The 5,713-nt window shown below is 42.0% G+C and overlaps 1 long non-coding RNA gene across 1 annotated transcript; it reads right to left on the bottom strand.

Moving 5' to 3' along the window:
• Positions 1–1,006: 1,006 nt before the first annotated feature.
• Positions 1,007–2,915, bottom strand: LOC121138787. The gene is made up of 2 exons (XR_005875652.1): positions 2,509–2,915; positions 1,007–1,371 (listed from the first exon to the last, which is right to left on the bottom strand). It is a non-coding gene; the product is annotated as an uncharacterized LOC121138787 (long non-coding RNA).
• Between the last annotated feature and the right edge of the window lie 2,798 nt (positions 2,916–5,713).

Here is a 5,713-nt window from a genome sequence, read left to right as displayed (position 1 = left end):
GGGCATCAACAGCTGGGGGCTCTTATCCACTCTACTAAGCCTTCAGTCATGGGAATTTTCAGCACCTATTCTTTGCTTAATGATTCCAGTTTAACTATATGGTGGAACTTTTTGGGCCCTTGAAAGTACCAAGCCTTGTGAGCACTATAGAAGGGTTTCCATACATCTGTGAATTCTCCTTTCTTAACCCCTTATTTTGATCTTTTCATTCAGTGTCTTAAGGATTCATTTCTAGGAGTTATTTCCTGGTTCTGGCCATGTGTTAGATTAGATATGATGGTCACTTTGCTGTATAACATGTTTGTTCTTTTCTAGAGTCCAATATATTCCCTCACAGGGCTCTGCTGAGATTAGACATTACTTCTTGGTGTTGTGGCTTGGAGAAGAAGAAATCTTAAAACAGATCACATAGACTCCTAAAAGCCCTAATTTGAGACTTTTCCCAGTCTTCCAGTATGGGAAGAAGCCACTTACTCAATACAGGCGATCTTTTTCTCTCTTCAGTGGGAAAATTACCAGGAGAATCCGGGGATTAAGGTTTCTCAACTGCATCTACCTTGGTAATCCAGGCCAAATTTCAAAATCCCATTGATCCCTGCCAGGGCCCCAAGACTTTGTTGTAACACAGTCTTCCCTGAAGTTTCACAACCCTTTCAGTTAAGTCTGTGCCTTAGTGAGCTGTGATCACCCCATACCCACAGATAGCAAGAGCCATTTAGAACAGTGCCAATGGGATTTCTGACTTTCATGGTGTCTCTCACACAAAGATGAGCTGCCCAGTCCTCGTGAGTCACATTTCCTCCTCGTGTCACTTGTGATGAGATTGTGCCCATCGGTGTACTTGTCCCACCTTGTCACAGGGGATCCCGAGCAATCGAGTTCCTACAACACATCAGGGTTTTCACTAGTGGACTCGTCTTCGCTAACAGGTGATTCAATGGCAGACTTCCTTCTCCAGTGCAACAGAGTCTCAGATGAGATATGAGTGAGTGAAATCTACAGATACTGAGTTTGTGTGTTTTTTTTTTGTGTGTGTTTATTGGTGAGTTTGAAAGCCTCCATTCACATGAGAAGTTCTGGCCACCAACATATAGTTGAATACTGACAGCTGATTTTAAACTACAGACAAGATATTGAGCAGAGCTTAACGAGTCACCTGTATCTTTCTGATGAGTCTCTAGTATCATGACATCTTCAGGGTCATTCAGGCAGTGGTGGTGCCATCTGGACAATGGCTTGACTATGTGTAGAGTCCTTTCTGACATTAAATCACTCAGTGTAGCAGCCTTACTCCTACTATTGATGAGGACATCACCCAGTATATAGATTGGTTGCTTCTTGTGACATTTTGTCACAGGCCAGTGAGTAAAGCTGAAGGGAAAGAGAAAAGCTGAGCAAGAGTGCAAGCAAGTGAATTGCTCCACAGAGTTTTCCCTTTTCATCCAGAATCAGACACTGGTAACCCTGGAAGTCTGGTTGTCCTCAGTTAGGCAAGGAGACAATCTTAGGAGCAAGCTATTAGTAATGACTTGCAGCATCTGTGGGTGGAACAGCAGAGCAGATTTGGGTAGGGTGGCAAAGAACCTATGGCAACCTCACTTCAATGGGGAAAAATATCATTCATAGTCAGTATTGCTCATGGAGACAATAGCCAATATTTTTTATTTATTTTCATAAGATTTTTCACTGGTGATTTCTAAAAAAATTATGTTGACTGCATTTGTGTACACAGGTGAATGGGCACATGCACCTGTCATAGGGACAGCTTGTGGAGTAGGTCCTCTCCTTCCACCACGAGGATCCAGGTGATTAAACTAAGTCATCTGGTGTGTTTACAAGTGTCTTTACCACTGAGTCACTTACTGCCCCATGAATGCTGTTTTTAAGCCTTTACTTACACAGTTACGATTATACACAATTTGTTATTCCACTTCTTAAGAGTTTTAGATTGTCAAAGTATTTTCTATTTATTATAAGACTTTTAGAAACATGATGTTTAATCAAAACACAAACATTTGAACACATTTTTATCACGATAAAATGCTAATTTTTGAGCAGTAAATAACCTCTCACTTAATATGACATATAAAACATAAGGTTGTCTGGTCAAAACAGGTTGCCATGGCAACTTGTCAGGCATGAGCAGGAAGCATGTGTGCTGTTGCCTATACAGTAGAGGAGATGGAAGATAGATGTGCTGAAGGTCTTACATTCAAGGGTGATGGATCCACAGTGGCTATACACGGACAATATATTATACTAGCACCTCCAAACTGAAGTATCACCATTAGAAGACAGTCACACAAAGTATGCACATCAAGTCAGAGTGAAGGAATGGACAAAAGAGAATGCTGTTAGAGCCAAGGCTGCCCTGTGGTACTTTGTGGTGATTTGAGGAAGCTGGGATGGAGGAGGGGGAAGAAAGAGTATGAGGAAGACAGATTAACCCATTTTTTTCCTCCAGAGTATAGGTTAAGTTCAGCAGCAAGGAGTAACATTCACACTGACCTTTGCTCTGCTTGGGAGCCATCACAGGATACTGTCCCACGCTCAGAGTCCATGTAGACTGTAGTTGATAGGTTAAGAAGTAAGATTGTGCAATGAATCTTCATCTCCTTAATGTCTCTGCTTTCCTCTTCCATTTTGATTGTGGCCCTCTCAAATCTCTCCTGCCAGCATGCTCTGCCTTTCAGCTTCCAGCAAGCCATGCTCTACACTATGTCAATCTCCGTGACTCGTCCTAGAGGCACACCTGTGAACATCTCTGCTTAAAAGGCAGCCTGTCAAGTAAAGGCCAAGTTCACTTTCAATTTAATTCTTTTTGTTTTTTTAACGATCCCATGTGGAGTTTTATTGGTAGACAGGGAGGGAAAGGGTGAGAGGTAACCAACTAGTGTAGAGCTGAGAGAGAGAGAGAGGGGGGGTTGGGGGAGGGAGAGAGAGTAAGAGAGGAGATGATATGGAGAGGAAGACAAGAGTAAAAGAGAGCATAAGTGGGCAGGGGTCAGTCCTTTAAAGGGGTCCTTTGCACCTGCATGGTTCTCACAGAACTCTGGACTGGCCAGAGTGTTGCCTGAGTGCATCCTGCCAGGTAACAGGGCAGGCCAGCGTAATGCCTGAACCTTTCATTCCCACTTTTATTTATGATTAAAAAGAGGTGGGGGTGTTAGACGTGGCAGGTTCAGGATCAAGGACGTTGAGTTCTTAAGACTGCATCCTGCTGACCTGGGGGCATCGACCATCTTTGGGGGAACCTGAGAAAGCTGGGGTGTTGCCACACTGGTCGTTCTATTGTAGTCCAGGCTGTATGGGACTCTCTGTAGTCCAGGCTGTATGGGACTCTCTGGCACCTCTGTAGATCTGGCAAGATGTTAGTAGAGAACAAAGTTAGGTTTAAAATTTTTCTTCTTAGGTCCTGGTATTTGAGGGGAAGATTGTAAGATGAGGGAGGGGTTCCCGAGGGGTCCCAAGATGAGGGAAGGGAGTCCCAGTACCAGAGAGAGGTTGAATAATATCTGGAGTGAATCTGACCTGTTTCAATGGGTCCAATTTGGCTTTCTGGAACTTACAAGAATCTTTTGAGTTTGTGAAAACACAAGTGTTAGACATATCAGCAGCATATTTTTATTAGAAAAGACTTGGATGAAAGCATTAACATTTTAAAAACTGACAGATATTTTTAGCACAATGAAAAGTACCTTAATTTTGACCTTATAGTTATGATTATATAGTGGTATAGTTGTTTAGCACTCTGTTGGAATTAGATTAGTAGCTTATCAGAACTTCATTGTTTAATGTTAAGACTATGTAAAGTAGTATAATGAAAGAAAAACCTGGAACATACTTTTTTAATGTCTTAACTTATTTTATTATATTACCATCTTATATAGATAGATAAACCTTAGAATCTGTTTTATGACAGAGCTTTGCCTTGTCTGTTACTTTAAGGTGGCAAAGCTACCAGCCATCAAAAGCATCAGAGTTCTTGAGAAGGATAAGGTTTTACCTGAGATTGGAGAATGAGACACTTAGCTGACTGCATGGACAGCCACCACCAAGGTGTCCACAGTTGTTGAAGTCAGAAGCTCCAAAGACACCTGCCTTTTGCTGATAGTAAGACCTGTGGATTGGAAACTTTTTAGTAAGACTTTCCTACTGTTGACCTGAGCAACATGGAGAAAGTCGATTCCAGTGTCCTCTTGTTCATGGCCTGAAGAGTCCTTTGAAGCAGTTGAGGTGAAGGGCAGGGTTGCTTCGTGGCTAGCATTGTCACTTTGTGGGTGGAGTTTCTTCAGTGTTCACCAGTCTTCTTGGAGGAAATGGGGTGGTGCCAGCAGCTGGCCTGTCTCTCTGTTATAAAAAAGCTTTTAAATAAAACATTTAAATGCCATGTTCTCTAGATCTCTGAGCATTTGAGGACTGTTTGTCTAGTAGACAAAATTTATCTTTAGTGACTTGCCTTAAGCACATAGGTGGCTAGAGATAGAAGTAATAGAAGCTTTACCTTTGTAAACAACTTACAGGAAGGACTGGGTATTATAAATACTTTGTTAATTTGAAATAGACCCATATAACTTTAAATGTTTATCATCACTTAAAAGATATAACAATTTAGAAATATTTAATATTTAATATAGTTGAATTAAAGTTACCTTATTTTTTATACATACATATAGATACATTAAACAGGATTGGGTAAAAGTGTTTGACCCACACTTGTAGCAAACAGATTTAAAGAGACAGTCAGTGATGAGAAGGAAGATTTGTTGTAGATAGAACAAGTGACCCCAGAAAGGCACAGTATTCCATAAACAAGCCATGGAAAACTGAGTCAGTGAAAGAAGAAATTAGAGGCAAAAATAAAAGCGCAAAAGAGACAAAAAGTAAACAATTTTTTTTTTATGGGACAGGGTTTCTCTGTATTGTTTTGGAGGCTGTCGGTCCAGCCTGGCCTCGAACTCACAGAGATCCGCCTGCCTCTGCCTCCCAAGTGCTGGGATTAAAGGCATGTGCCACCACCACCTGGCAAAAAAAGTAAATGAATTGTATCTGTCAGCAGGCTTGGCCGGCAGAAAGTGGCTGGACTCAGTGGGTGTGCCTACAGCTAAGTCACTCTGTAAACATGGCGGCCTCAGTAAACACGTTTCCAAGCTACCTGTTAGGCCTCATGGTTAAGATCGCCAAGATGGTGGCCTCTCTAGGCACATTCCTTAGTGTCCTAAACAGACACTAACCCAAGACAGGCCTTTGTAAGCTGCTGGCATCTGTATGGAGAAGAAATATGGTAGAAGCAAAGCTGGATAGAAAAGAGAATTTGGAATTCCAAGCGGAATGAACAGGAGAGACAAAATAGGATACTCCTGGGTGGAAGGCGGTTCTGCCCTGAGGCAGGTTTGGTCAAGATGGGAAGTGGCGGGAAGCCTCTGTGACTGGCGGGAGCTTTTTTTAGGGTTAGGTTTAGCTTTTAAAGCTAGAAGAATGAGATTTAGGGGAAGAGAGAATGTTGAAGAGAATGATTAGCAGAGAGGTAGAAAAAGGCTTGAACATAGGGCAACCCCTTCAATCGACCAGATCGCTGGCAGTGACTAGAGAGGTCCTGTAAAATATACTGAGATAAGTGAGTCTGGATGACTTAACTAGAGGCATTAAGTGAAAGGGTTTTAGGTTCTCCAAGAGGCATCCCAGAGGAGAGGATGGGTCAATTTCTTTTGTC

The sequence above is a fragment of the Mesocricetus auratus genome, unplaced genomic scaffold, assembly GCF_017639785.1.
Source record: "Mesocricetus auratus isolate SY011 unplaced genomic scaffold, BCM_Maur_2.0 Super-Scaffold_6730, whole genome shotgun sequence".
NCBI lineage: Eukaryota > Metazoa > Chordata > Mammalia > Rodentia > Cricetidae > Mesocricetus > Mesocricetus auratus.
The sequence above is the reverse complement of the archived record's forward strand: the minus strand, read 5'-3'. Positions and strand labels throughout refer to the sequence as shown.